The 13,891-nt window shown below is 42.2% G+C and overlaps 1 long non-coding RNA gene across 1 annotated transcript; it reads left to right on the forward strand.

Moving 5' to 3' along the window:
* Positions 1–538: 538 nt before the first annotated feature.
* On the forward strand, positions 539–4,810 carry LOC106096686 (uncharacterized). Its single transcript, XR_001223067.3, has 4 exons — positions 539–753; positions 1,757–1,844; positions 2,453–3,176; positions 4,083–4,810. It is a non-coding gene; the product is annotated as an uncharacterized LOC106096686 (long non-coding RNA).
* Positions 4,811–13,891: the final 9,081 nt, after the last annotated feature.

Here is a 13,891-nt window from a genome sequence, read left to right on the forward strand (position 1 = left end):
GATACCCATCCCTAGTCCTATTAAAGATTAATATCAGTTTGTACATCCTTCAGATAGCTTTTCTTCAAATTCTTTAATTCTCACTCGCTTTTGCAACTTTGTACTTTTGTGTTACTCGCAGCAACAACTCCACCTCATTGTTAGTCCATTTAAAAAACTCGGTGCTTTTCCTTGACATTTTGCTGCGATGTTTCAAGAGCCGGAAAGTAAATAAACGGCAGACAGAAATGAGGCAGGTCGAATCTTCTTGCGTTTCACGCATGCGCAGTACTGGAACGTAAGCATTTTCATCCGTTTCAATGTGGACACACAACTCTGTGAAAACGACTGAAAACGCTAGTGTAGACGCGGAGCGTTTTCAGACGAAAACGCCGTTTGCAAATTGATCCGGGCTAGTGTGGACGTAGCCTGTGTTAATGTGTTAAATTAATATTTGAATGCTATAGTAGGGAATACTTTAATAAGTACCTGCAGCTGCTTATTTCAAACCAAATGTACAAACAGCTACAGACAGCTGGGCAGGCTCAGGGCTTTTTACACTTCTTCGCTCTCTTTTCCTCAGCTGTGTCCAGTTGTCCTGATTAGCCCTCAGTAGGTGTGTAGTGTGGTGTAGTATTTACAGCTTTGCCTCTGTTGTGCTTTCGTCAATGTTTTTGTGTTCTGTTTTTTCTTTCTCGATTACGTTGGATTGTGCACTTTGTTTTCTCTTGTGGACACTTGCGTTTTGGACTTGAGTGGACAGCCTGAATAAAGGTTAGTTTATGTTAAGCCTGCATTCCTGTGAGTCCTGTGTTTGGGTCCATTCTCTGCTGAACCCTGACAGTGTTGGAATTTGTGAATGTGCCAGAGTCTGTTTAGTCTGAGCTACGAAGATGTCATCATCATAGGGTGAACCACATGGTCATCCTCATGACTGGTCCTCACAAACACTCTGAGGACACCCAGAAGGCTGCACCAAGAAAGGATTTCTGCTTATCAAGATCATTTCAGGGTGTAACCTCAATGTTGTATGATTAAAATGATTTGCTTTTTGCTGGAATATGTTGCCATGGTGATACATGTTGTAGCTCTAAGTTTCACGATATAAGATCAACAAGTAGAAGAATGCGTCGTATAACAGCATGACCATCCCTGGAAAAAATTGCTCTCAGACCCTGAAATGCCACCAGTGCCGGAGATAAAAACTCAGAATGCCTCGAACCATGAATTTAATGGAAGAATAATTTTAATTTATCAGATTTTTCTGTGTCCTAACAGTAAGAGTTCCTGTTAATTTGCTGTCTTCTGGCTCTCCTCCCTGGCTTGAAATGGGTTAAACATTGCTATAGTAGCTCTTTTCCGCTCTTACTGACCAAAACACTTAAAGCACACACACACACTTATACTGCACAGGCGATATTAAACTGCTATGCAGTGCTTTTCCTCTCACACTGCTGTGTCTGCAGCTGCTGTTTCTTTCTTACGTGTTTAACCTCTTCCTGTTAGATGTTCTGACTGATCAGAGCTACCTTTTTCATGTAAACATGGTTGTAATCTAGACTCATGAACCCTATGTGGACTTCTGGAGTTGATGACAACATCTGGATGACAACTTAGTCTTATTATCAATGTTTGGTGAGAGATGAAAGATATTCTGGGTGTATTGGAGTGACTTTGGTAGAACAGGATCATCTCAGTATAACAGCAGCATGTAGTGAGCTGCTGTACTCTGTATTTAATCTCTGTATTTAATTAACTGTTTTGTTTCCCACCTGAGTATCTGGAGGAAGAGAGTCTGACAGAGGAACAGAAGATCTGTGGCATTTTAAGCCACTATAGAGGAAATGATGAGCTCAACACACATGGTAAGCATATTGTCACTGTTAAGGAAACAGAGTGCACTTCATCTTGTGCTGTCTGGTTCCCACAGTTCCATTACCTAGTACATCTGCGGTCTCATCTCTCTGTGTGCCTTGAAACTCCTTGTAGTACAGTAGGGTAATGACAGTGCGTATGACGGTTGTTCTACTCCTAAAATTCTGATAATTTATCTCCAAAATGGTATGATTTCAGTTGTTACTGGCTTGGAAATGCTGTACCAGCAGCTGTCGAATTTGCTATTGTGGTGATCCCCAGAGTCTTCACCATCATTACTAACTGCAGTTCAGTCTGACGAGAAACTCAACTTAAAGAATAAAATGAAATAAAATATGTATATAGTATTTTCGAAAGACTGAATTCAAAAAGCCATTGTCATAATAACAAATTGAATGGCTTATGTAACTGACTAAAATTTCCTTTAGTTTATTTTGCAGTATTTGGTGGCTGCAAAGTGCAACAATGGCCAGAAGGTGGTAGTAACACACCTACAATGTGTTTGTTGACATCTTTTATTCCACTCATGGAGGGAGTTTCAGTTTGTTCCACGACATCATTTCACTCACTGCCTCTGTTTGTATCTCTGTCACTGCAGGACCAACATGGAGCGAGAAGTCAGCGCTCTCAGGAGGCCGACAAACCTCACAGAACAAAGAGAGAGAGAAAATACAGCTGTGAGGAGTGTGGGAAGGATTTTACTGCAAAGGCTTTCCTAAAAAGACACACAGTCAGCCACACTGGAGAGAGACCGTTCAGCTGTGACCATGTGGGGAAACTCTTTTACCTGGGCTGGACACTTAAAAACACACCTTTTCATCCACAGTGGAGTAAAACCATTCAGATGTGACTTGTGTGGGAAGTTCTTTACTCAGCAAAGTGGCCTAAAAAAGCATCAATGTGGGAAATGTTTTACCCGGAAAGATGGTTTGGAAAGGCATAAGCTCATCCACCGTGGAGTTAAACCATACAGCTGTGATCAGTGTGGAAGAGCTTTTAATCAAAGGAACCACTTAAGAATGCACCTAGTTACCCACTCTGGAATTAATGCATTCAGCTGTAACATCTGTGGAAAAACCTTTAGCCGCAAAGAGAACCAAAATAAACACCTACACATTCACACCAGACATTTGTACTGCTGTGATCAGTGTGAGAAACGTTTTGCAACAGATGCAGACTTGCAATACCGCAAACTTACCCACACAGAGGAGAGGCCTTATAAATGTGACCTGTGTGAGAAGGCTTTTAAATATCCAAAATCCTTGAGAGTCCACCAACAGATCCACACCAGAAAGAAACTGTACAAATGCAGTTACTGTGAGGTATGTAATGTTTTGTGGTGTTTGGAACAACTGTGCTTATTAAACTGTGTTAGCACATTAGCAACTTTAGGTGAAAGCAGTGCTGGGCAATTTTTAATTTGAGCTTGATGAGCTTATGAAAAAGTAAATGGGGGAGCAGCAAGAATTTTGTTTTCTTAAAATAGGTAGCTAGATTTTAAAAATTATTATTATTATTGTTGTTGTTGTTATTTTATTTTTTTAAGCCCTCAAAATTTCACATTATCACTACAAACATGCTGTGGAAAAATAACAACTTTAAAGTGCAACATTTTAAATAACCTGTGTTTATTTTGAGGGCCTGTAACTCAAGGAAAACTTTCATTTATTCACTTTATTTGAAATTAACTTTCTACATTAAAGAAGTTCTGTAAGTCACTAAAGCCATCTAACTCGGGGGACCTGGTGAGAACGTTCTCAGATTTATTTATTTGTTAATGGAAATGATCATTTAAATAAAAAAGAAATAGGCACAGCTTTGCCCAAAATCACTCACTAGTCTTTCACTGGGAGTTCCTCATTTCATTTTGATGACTCTATTGTCTTTCTGTACTTGTATAATTTGGTGCTGTTGTTCACAATTACATTAATGACTTCTTTCGCACAACTTTGGTATTATAATGGTTTTGTTTTATTGTGGTGATATTGCAGTATTACCACAATAATACTTTAGTATGATGTTAGTGTTACTGCAGTATCAAATGAGTGCCATAGTAATAAATATTATAGTAGTAATATGGTGGTAGTTTTGTAGTCACCCGAGTGTTACAATGTGAACAGTAAAATGTGATTGGACGTTGGCAGAGCTGCTCTTTATTTCAGGCGACATTCAGGATAAAAATGTTGAAGGAATTCCCTGACTTACACTGTCTTTGTGTCTTTGTTTAGAAGCAGAGCGACACAGATGGATCCAGTTCTCAACCCTATCATCGTTGTTGTGGTGGGAAACCATTTCATTGTGACCTTTGTGGAAAAACATTTAACCAGGAAAGAAGCCTAAAACTACATTAACGTAGACACACAGGAGACAAAATGAACTACTGCAAAGAATGTCGGAGAGGCTTCCCCACTCCAAGTGAGTTAAAACAACATGAACTCTTCCACAAAGGGTTTAAAAAGCATGTCTGTGACCAGTGTGGGTCGTCACTCATCACTGCAGGTGACCTTAAAAAGCATAAGAGTCCACACAGGAGAGAAACCATACAAATGCAGACACTGTGACAGAAGCTTCTCACAATCAGTTAATCACAATGATCATGTGACTAAAGCTCTAGGAATCTCTGCTAATACTCTATACAATCTTTCAACCTTCTGATTCTGTGTTAATCCCTACTCCCAAAACTCTAAATGGTTTTAAACCTGTTCATTTTAAAACCTTCAACTAAGAACAGAATATGAAACAACTGCTGTGACTTTGTCCATAAAAAGGATGAAAATGAAACTTGACCTGGTCCTGTACTCTCCTTCAGTGTAATTTGTACCACTATGTGGAGCACCGAGTCAGTGTAACCTTAATTTAATTGGGCAAAGATCATTTTGTCATTTACAGTGGTAGCTTGCAGAAGGAAAAGCCTCTTTTTTTTTTTCTTTCTTTTTAACCTGTCCCGTTTGGTTCTTTTGCCATCAGAATTATTGTCTAAAGGCGAAGAAAGATGCCCAACGGATTTACTTTACCAAATGGACCATCCCAGCCTTGCCGTAATGGTCCGTTTGATTCACCTTTTATTGTTTATTTTATTTTCACTTGCTGAATACGGGACAGACTTGACTGGGGGAAGGAAAGGGGAGAAAGAAAGAGGGAAAGAAAAACAGTGGGGAAGAGGGACGGGGAAAAAGGGCAAAAAACCAAAAACCAACAGAATAAGCAGACAAAAAATACATATATCGATCACCTGGATCACCTGTTGAGAAAGAAAGAAGAAAGCAAGCAGAAGAAAACGAAAGTAATAAACATCATCACAATGATCTATGGGAATATGACAGTAAATACTAAATATTAAACATTGTGCAGCACGTAAGATCGACAGCGCACAGTGTGCTTTGAGGTAGGAGCCAAAAAGGGTGTAGTTTGTGTGTGTGATCACCTGTGTGTACACCTGTGAGCATGAACGCGCTTGTTTTTTTTTTAAAAAGGTTCCTTCATGTAATGATCGGCTAGAGGGTGTGGGGGGCCACTGCCCCGTCCTCCAGGGCATGACGCAGGTATGGAGGAGATCAAAACTCTAGACATCCAGAGGCCCCCAGAACACAAGAGACCAAGGAAGACCAACAGAGGGGCAGCTGCGTCGCTGTCCCAGAAGGAGCTGAGGAGAGTCCCAGATGAGGGGTCACTCAGCAGCCGCGGAGCAGAAGCCAGGGGGGTTGCAGTGACGTGCCCGTGAGCTCCGCCGGCAGCCAGCTGTACCTGAGTGACCGAGCTCCGGGCCGAGAGGCCGAGGGCACCCCGCCTCCGAAGTGGCCCGAGCGAGCCCCAGGCTCCAGGCCCCGATAAGCAGCCGCCAAGGAGTGAGCCGGTGTGTACCTGGGCGCCCACCCCCGGACACACAGAACCACCAACGCACCGATGTCTGAGGGCGTCCGCCACCGGCAGGGGAAGTGGTGGGGGGAGATAGGCCTCCAAACCTTGGAGGGCCTGAGATGTCCCCAGAGAGGTGGCGTCTGATACCCAACCTGACATATAGACACAGACATACAGGCACACACAGATACAAACATCCATTCCCACCCTCATGCTCTCATAAGCAATTATTCCACACTCAACCAACGTGGAGACAGACATAAAGAGACGCTGTACACACAATCACTCTCCCCAAGCGTACTCTAAGAACCGGGTCTGGGTACCCTTGCCCCTGGAGGGGGAAACTGCACCCAGACCCAGGTGGTGTTACCCTTTTCCCTGCGGTGGGGAGAAGCAGACCGCCCCGACTCCGTAGCAGCAGGGAGGCCCCACATTCCAGACCCCAGTCGGACGGCCAACTCCTCCTCCCAGCCCCCCCGTTCCAGCAGGCCGCAGAGAACGGGGGTGTGTGAAGACTCCAAACCTCCCTCCACCCGCTCATATGTAGTGTTGATGCATGTGTGTTCTAAGGTGCATTTAAAACCCAGGAGGGCATGGAGCTACCTGCCAGAGCAGCAGGTAAGCGCATAGCCCCTCCTGCTAGCCCTCAATGTCTACGTGTATTTAAAACTGAGAGGTGGGCAACGACGCCAGGGGTGAGGTGTACACCCTGATGGTAATTTGGATTCTGTGTGGCGTGCCCACCCCCAAGATCCTATATGTATGTGTAATGAGAGTGTGAGTAATGTGAATGTCTAAGGTGTGGGATAAAATTGAGGCAGAGGCAGCCAGAAGGGGACAGAGGGGGGGGATGCCTCCCCTGCACCCTGGTGACACACCCCTACCCCAAGGCCCTGCATGTGTGGGTGATTGTGGTGGAGCGGGAAGAGGGAGGCAGCTGGAGATGGGGAGGGAAGGAAGGGAGGGGCAAGTAACCCCTCCCTGGGCCAGCTCCCCCGCTGACCCCAGTAGGCACCCCCATACTCTGCAACCCGCCAGGGAAAGGGGGCCCAGGCCCATCCGGACCGGGGCCCAGCGCGGTAGCGCTGCCCGGCCCCACAGAGCCCAGGACAGTCCACCTGACCCCACCACAGAGAAAACTGCACCCATCCCATCATCCACTCATCTTCCAGACTACACTAGACAATAGACGCCCAGGCTGAGCCCCCAGGCTGGGCCCCCATACACCCACCCGCCCACAACCCCGGCAACACACCAACCAGGACCCAGCCCCTGAGGCCCGGCCAGGGCCCCGGCCCAGAGACGGAGCGCCCCCAGAACCTCACGCCCGTCCCGGACCCACCCAGGGGCAGCCAGGCTACCAGGTCAGTAACCCACGTCCGTCAGCACAGACCCTCCCCTAGCCCTGCTGCACGCAGCCACGAGGAAACCGTCACCCAAGAGCCAACAGAGCCCTTAATTGGCCATGACCGCTACCCCGGGTTGAGCCCTCCAAGGAAGATGCTCCTGGGGAACCCCCCGATGCCCTAAGCCCGTCCCTGCCCCCACACCCATCACAACAGTGAAGGCGGGACCAAACTATGACTCCCCACCCCCACTAGGTGATGGAGCTGATCAAAGGAGCCCAGAGCAATTGATCTGATGTGGTGGCAGAGGCTGTATCAAGACTAATGTAATCTAATAGATAATTTCTATATTGGTTAGAATTAAGATTATTTTTATTTTTCCAGTTCATGAGGACTGTTTTCTTGGCTATGCATAGGGCAGTGAAAACTATATGGGCTATATTCTTTTCCGTAGTGACATTATCTAAGCTGCCCAACAAGCACACTAAAGGCGAAGTTGGAATGTTACATTTCAGACACTTTGATAAGTCTTCACATATCTCGCGCCAAAACTTCTGAACTGGTGGACAGAACCAAAGAGCGTGGATATAATTGTCCGGTGAATTGGTTTGGCAGTGTGAGCAGTTGTTGGTAGATGTAAAGCCCATCTTGAACATCCGATGACCTGTATAGTGCACTCTATGTAGTATTTTGTATTGAATTAATTGAAGACTGGGATTTCTAATTAGATGAAAGGGTTTTAAGCAAATCTGAGACCAGAAGTTTTGGTCTAAGTTAACTGATAAATCTGCTTCCCATTTTGCAATAGGAAGTGATATTGATTCATCTGTTTTAGAAAGCATTCTGTATATTTTGGACAGTAATTTGGGGGTTTTAAGAGTAAGAAATTGAACCACACTTGGTGGTGTTTGTAGTTCAACTTGACCTGGTTTAAATCTCTTTTTTACTATGGATTTAATTTGTTGATACTCTAAAAATCTTTTCTTGTTGATCCCATATTGTGTAACTAGTCTGTCAAATGAAATAAATTCTGTTCCTTCTAGTATATGTTCTAAATATTTGATTCCTTTACCACTCCAATCTAGGAAAAGCCTCTTGATGAAAGCAAAGAAATGCTAAAAACAGCAGCACACGTTATAAAACGTTTTGGGAATTTTTTAAAGTTAGCGGAGGACTGTCTGCTTTTAATTAGAATGCTTTTAAACTTTTACTTTTAGCTTTTAATTTCAGTTTATTTTGAGCATACTTGAAGTACACATTGTCATGGTTCTGAGCCTGTCAACTCAGTGTTTTGTGTTTCTTTATATTATTTCCTGTGCTTGTTTATCCTGTTATATCTTTTGTTGAGGTTTGCCATTCATTAAGGTTTTGTTCTGTGCCTGCCTGCTCCCACTTCTCTGTGTTCCCTCCGTCTGTCCATGGTGTCATACTGTCTGCTTGTGAATCTGTCTGTTTAGTTCAGTGTCTTGTCTGGTTCTGTGTCTGTGAGTTTCCTGTTTTATTCTGAAGGTCTCTGTCTCATGTGAGTGTGTTTAGTTTACGTTTCCCCTGTCCCGTCAGCTTTGATTTCTCCCAGGTGTGTTCCCTCATCCCTTGATTGCTGCTATGTGTATTTAAACCCTGTGTGTTCTCCTGCCTGTTGCCGGTTCATCTGTGTAATATGGTGTTTTCTTGTCAGCGTTATCGCCCTCCGTCATCCTGAGTGGTTTCCCTGCATCTGTCTGCGTCTCTCTGTCCCTCTCTCCGTACTGTTTTCATTTCAGGTTTTCTCTTTAGTTTTCCCAGTTTAGGTCACTCAGTTCTGTTTTTCGCCACCCTCGCCTTGTGTATTTGCTCCACCTCCATTAATAAAGCATCCTCACATCTGAAGCGCCTGCATTTTGGGTCCTTAAATAATTCCACACAGCTCATCCTACGAGCCGTGACACACATATTCCGCAGCTGTTTTTATTTTTTTTAAGATTGTATTAAATCATTTCTTATATTTGAGGGATTTTCTGTAAAATTGGTCTCATTAAACAGTTTGGTGTGATAAATAAAGTAATGATCTCATTAAAAAAACAAAGCCATGATTTCACTTCTGTTATTTCAGAGTAAAGACTGAAGTGACAAAATGGGGAATGTCAACAGTCTGAGTCAGATGAATCATTTTCAGTGGTACAGGTGGAGGTTTATCAGAGGAGGAGACTTGGCTGTTCTCCACTCACACTGAACAGGGTCCCTGCAGCTCGTTAAGTTTTAAAATTGACTTCTTTAAAAAAAAGTCTTAAAATGAATAGATAAAGTTGAGTGACATCTGCATAGCGGTGAATTTTTTTTTTCCCCCTCAAACTTAACAGTAATAAAACAGAAGTTTTACTCATTGGCACAGCCTCTATCTTAGTCAAATCTCACAGTTTCGCCATTAATATTTAAAATTCTCCCATCCTTCCTTCCCCCCAGCTAAAGACTTTGGGTGTCACATTTGACATTATTCTCTCATTTCAGTCTTACATTAATTATATAACCCGGTCTGCATACTTTCACTTACATAATATTAACTGACTTCGTCCCTTTCTTACTTCCCATGGTGCTGCCATCCTTATCCATAGTCTTACTACTTCCCGGATCGATTATTGCAACTCCCTCTTATTTGGTCTCCCCAATAAATCCCTCCATAAACTTCAACTACTTCAGAATTCTGCAGCTCGGGTCATAACTCGTACTCCCTTAAGAGACCATATTACCCCAATTCTTCAACAGCTTTACTGGTTGCCCATAGAAGCCAGGATAAACTTTAAAATCTTAGTTCTCACATTTAAGTGCATCCATAACCTTGCCCCTCCTTATATGATTTTCTTCATATCACCACTGTTTCCCGCTCACTCAGATCTTCATCTGCCATTCATCTTGTTGTTCCTTCTGCTCATCTCACTATGGGGAACAGAGCTTTCAGTTGCTCTGCTCCTGGGCTCTGGAACTCACTTCCTCCAGTCATAAGAAATGTACATTCTCTTCGATTATTTAAGTCAAGGCTCAAAACATACTTGTTTAAACTCGCTCACTTGCTTTAATACAGATTTTTACTTGTCAAATCTTGTTTATTGTTTGCTATTTTAATCTACTGTTTTATAGATTTATTTATTTTTTTGTTCTGTAAGGTGATCTTGGGTTTTAGAAAGGCACCCTCAGATAAAATGCATTATTATCATGAAAATGTATGCTATGCCTTCTAATGATACTGCCTAAGGTAAACATATATAACATAAACAGAACTAGTATTAGCACAGAACCATGTGGAACTCCATCATTAACCTTAGTGTGGGAAAAATGCTCTTTAATTTGCAGATCGGTCGATCTAGATATGATCCAAACCACTGCTGTGCAGTATCTTTGATACCCGCAGCATGCTTTAATCACTGTCATTAAATGTGGCTGTTTTACAAAGACTCTTTCAAGAACTTTTTAGATAAAGGAAGGTTGGAGATTGGTCTATAATTAGCAGTTTATCAATAATTGGGCATTTTTTTTAAGTAATAGTTTAATTTCTGACAGTTTCTTTTTCAGTGTTTCTGGTTAGTGTGAGTAGAGAAGTTGTATTTGAATGCAGTTGTGTTATTTACTTATAGTTGTGTAAACTGTAGGTAAAACTGTATGAGTGTGCTTTTGTATTGTCCTCATACATGAATCAATAGTTTCACCACAGGGGAAAAAAAAAAAAAGTTATTACCTGAACTGTAAGGCACCCCTAGACCGACGAGCCACCAGGGGAGAGCCAGAAAAACAGTTTTTTTCACAGCCATGTTGCTGAGCTTTTTATAAAAGTTAATTCTGTGATAGACTGTATATATGAGATGGATGTAGCTACAGTGGGATCACCCAATAAAAAAGTTATCACGTTATTAAGTAAGTGTAGTGTTGTGTCTCTTGATGATGCACATCAACATTCCAAACTTTCCACTGTTTGGAATGTTTCTGTTGTCTGTCATGGAAAGTTTTTCTTTTTAAGACGGATGAGCTGCTAAATGCAAACCAAATGTAGCTACAAATACAAATAAACCAACCGAACCATCTGCTGATGAATGTGAACACACAAACACATTTCCTTTCAGTTTATTAATTTTCCAGTTCTTTCTCTATCTTCCTGTATGTTAAAGTAAAGCGACAAATGGAAACATGTTTGCAATCAAAGTCAGATGAATCATTTTCAAAGTCAGATGAATTGTTTTCAGTGGCACAGATGGAGGTTTATCTGGCAATAATTTGAATTTAAAGTCAAAAGTCTTAGAATTTCTTATTTTCCCTCCAAATTTGCTGTAGGTATTACATTTACAGATGGTGTGTTTAGGAGATTGACATTATACATTTTGGAACGTGTTGCACAAACTTGCACAATAAACATAAAAACCTTGCATCTACAACATGTGGCCTGAAAAACTTGGTATTTTTACTTAGACCTCTATCCGTGTTACAGCTGTTTTGCTTTTAATAACTGAACTGAGAACGCAGACTCATGTGGAAAGAATTCAGAAAAAAAACCCAACTCCTTTTTTATTCTGGTGGTTCTGTCTTTTATTGATATGCATTTACTTGAGTGCAGAAAAAAACACTTTTTGTGTCTAACAGAAAAAAAAGGCATCACTCCAAAATTCAAGCAGGATTTACATCCTTTGACAGAGAAAATACTTTAAACGCTAAATAATCACACATTGTTATTATATATTTTTCTTCAGTTGGAGAAGAATGATGAAAGTACTTCAGTCTAAATCAGTCTGTCCAACATCAGCTTTCAACAGAAATCAGTTGAAAGCTGATCTCAGCCTCACTGAGAGTTTCCTTCAGGTTTGTGCTCCTTTGTCAGCATTGCAGATTGTCCAGCAGACGAGAACACCAACCAACGCAAGAAGACGACGCAGGGCTGAGCCCGACCTTGGAATATCAGCGGTACATGACAAACCCGGACGCGTTTGAGTCTAGAAAAAACCCTTAAAATCACTTCAGATATATGAAGTGGTCTCTTGGTCAAAAGTCCGGAAAGACTCTAATATTCACACTTCTTATGATAGCTACACCATTACAGCCGAACCCTCCCTTTGGTCTTAGTCGGTGCTGTAATGCCCAATGTGGCTCTTACAGATGTTCTACAGAGATACTGTGGCTGGATTTGATCAGAAAGCAGCTGTGTGCAGAAATAAAAGACCCTCTGATAAATACTGCTATAACATATAGTAAATACTTCTAAGTGCGAGATCTGGATCTGCTTCTTAACCATGCATGAACCCCTCAGCAGCTTTAGTGGTTTAGAAGGTGTTTCCACTGATTTATGCCGGACTCAGACGATGGCAGCTGTGTCACCGGTTTAAAGAGTTTTAGAGGCTTAATGGGCATCAACACAGAGAGCAGCTGCAGCAAAGCTGTGACACTGAGTGACTTCAACTGGTGATGGGCCAATAAATGAAAATGATAGCAGTGACTAACAACCTTCAGTTACAAATAATCACACTCACTTTCAGTCAGTGCTTGCTCAGCCCTTTGTCCACTGATTGTGGACAGAATTTGTATGTGGAGTAGTGCCGTCAGCATTAATCTCGTTAAAATGACGTTAACGCCATAACTGCAGTAACGCAGCAAATCGCCGTTAACAAGATACCGCGGATCGCCCCGTGCATGGGGCTGCACGGCGTCAACGCGTGAACCCTCAAGAGTCCAAGATGGACCCTAACATAATAACTTTAGGTTGCACCTTTCCCATCAAAGTTACAGAACAAGGCAAAGTAGGCGTGTTTCAGAAATGTAGAGGGAAGTAAATATTTTAAACACACTCCAACATCAATTATATTTTTTCTTTAAAGTGACTTTTTTAAACTAAAGATGCTGAAGCTGTGTCTTCATAATTAAGATGAGGAGTGAAGCTTCATTGAAGTGTCTGAAGGACGCTTCCCGCCTGCTCCGTTTCAAGGTTGACTTTCACAGTGTTTCCGGCTGTGCACAGCAGAGCAGGAGAAAAAAAAACCCTCAACAGCTGGATGTTGCACAGGTAGGCCTCACTGAAGTGAAATCCCTGTGCAAAAATAAACTCCAACAAACTAGTCCATCTGCTGGAAAGCTGTGAAGCCTCTCAGGTGCAGCACAAATTTTTATTCTTTGTGAAACTCGCGTGTGAGTCGTCCTCATCGGTTATAATGATGTCGTCTGAACCAAGCGTTCCTCGTTTTAGATGGAGGCTGGGAAAGGTTACTGCCTTATGTAATGAAATGACATTTATTTGTATACTTCCTTCATATTTAAAAGAACCCTCAGCCCTCCAAGTCTCCAGCTCAAAAGCCAAAAAGTTTATCATCAGGATTTAAACACCACAAATGGGAGCTTATTATATTAATTTATAACAGTGCAACAACACTTTTACACCTTCCGCCGTCCCGCTACATCATCTAAACGTACAAAAACATGAGAAACCAACGTTCAAAGTGAAGCGCATCGCATCGACTCAACCAACACTCGAATATGACAGAAACATTTAGCAGCAATCACAAGTGACGGTGACATAAAATGTACACACCCAACAGACACGTCTGTAGTAAAAAAACAAGCTTATTGGTTCAAAGATGTGCAGCAAAACCAATAAAATGCACATAATCTGTAGGATTTCTAAAGTTTCCTTGCAGTGAAACTTGAAAGTAAGTTCAATAATCTTCCTCACAGAAAACTCATCATAAACCATCATCAGCCCTGAAGCTGCTGGATCAGGACTTTCAGCTTCACCCGGAGAAACACTCCAGCCATCATTTGCAGAATTTATTTTTGATCTGAACTGACAAAAGTGACGAGTCACCAGCTTTATTATTGCTGTTTAT

The sequence above is a fragment of the Oreochromis niloticus genome, linkage group LG9 (assembly GCF_001858045.2).
Source record: "Oreochromis niloticus isolate F11D_XX linkage group LG9, O_niloticus_UMD_NMBU, whole genome shotgun sequence".
Lineage (NCBI taxonomy): Eukaryota > Metazoa > Chordata > Actinopteri > Cichliformes > Cichlidae > Oreochromis > Oreochromis niloticus.